The sequence below is a fragment of the Trachymyrmex septentrionalis genome, unplaced genomic scaffold (genome assembly GCF_001594115.1).
Source record: "Trachymyrmex septentrionalis isolate Tsep2-gDNA-1 unplaced genomic scaffold, Tsep1.0 scaffold116, whole genome shotgun sequence".
NCBI classification, from domain to species: domain Eukaryota; kingdom Metazoa; phylum Arthropoda; class Insecta; order Hymenoptera; family Formicidae; genus Trachymyrmex; species Trachymyrmex septentrionalis.
Window position 1 is genome coordinate 273,285 of NW_017304289.1, and position 1,644 is coordinate 274,928.

The window sequence follows — 1,644 nt, forward strand, 5'->3', positions numbered from 1 at the left end:
AAACAAGCTACGTTTAAACTACTGAACTTTAATAATGTTCTCTGGAATGTGCACTACTATTTTATGCTTATAAGTTTGTGCAAGGACCACTTACCTTTTTGTAATTAATTATATGAGCAATTAATTCTATAGCAGATTGAAATAGCAATAATATGAAAGAGTCACCTATATTTTTCTCATTTTCCAGTACGCATTCTGATAGTTAGTGAGTGCACGTTTTAGTATTATTAGAATTTAGTGATTTAAATAATAATATTCAGTAATTTAAATAACAATATCGATTACACGACGTTACACGCGATCACTTCGTGATATATAACAACGGTTGCTACGTCTCCAAAAAAATTTACGGTTAATCATTCTAAACTTTTATGATTTTTTTTAGGAATGATAATGTACAGCTAATGCCTTTCTCACTTTTGCATATAATACGTTGATTTATCTTCGATTTTAAAAATGTATTTCCGGTGAGAGAATCAAATCTGTTACTTTTTTAAGAGAAACTACTATGTAAGCAGTAATAATTTCGTGCCCGAATATATAGTAACGATCTTAGGGAACTGCGCACAATGAAAGGAGTAGAGAACAGGAAACAGAGAATAAGAATTTTTACCTATCAGAAATCATGTATTGTGAAATACGCAATTTCTGATAGATTGAAATTCTTATTCTTTGTTCCCTATTCCTTTCATTGTGCGCAGCTCCTAAGGTTCCTGAATATTCAGCCACAGTCATGGATATAAAGACAAGGGCTTAGAACATATACTATTGGAAGGAGCACATAATTATAGGCACAGTACGATTATATTATACTGTGGCATAGGCTTGAAAAGTTCAAGTCGAAAAGATTGACAAGGATGGAAAAAGAATGCGTCTAGTCAGCAGTGCGCGTGCTTCATACCGATGCGCACGGGGTGGAGAGGTGAAAAGGAAACCATAAGTTTGTCCGCGTCACATGCTCCAACATGATCCAATATGATCCTATCATGCACTCATTAGAGTGAATAGGAAACTATGGCAGGAGCATGTTGGAGCGTGCAACGCGAACAAACCTCATGTTGCGATGAACTATATAATATATTATATGTTATTTAAAACAAGATTGAAACATTACGTGACGCAGTTTGCCACTCTCTCCCTTTGAGGCTTTCTAGCCTATGCGCATCATGTAATCACGTGACATTCGAGCGATCAATTAGAATCGTTGACAAGTTACGACATTTCGTAGTAAATTCGAATGTATTATTTATACATACAGCGCTCCTTGCAATACATTTTAACAAATATAAATGATATTATAAATATAAAATAAATATTGAAAAACAATATTGTAAATACAAAAATATTATAATATAAAAAGAAATACTAAAAATGAAAATAAATAATATATTCCAGAAATTTATTTAACCCTCAAGTACTAAGGTTGGTCCGTGAGACCACGCTTCGTCTTTCGGAAATGAAAAATATTTAATCAGACTATTTTTCGTTTTTCAATAATAATTTTTACAGCCTTTCACTTTACACTTTATATTATAATCTACTGTGATCAAAGACAATAATATTATTAACAGATATGCACGCAGTCGTAATTTGTGTCTATATATTGCACGATGTAACTTGTTATTTACCTTCTCTTTTCTATAT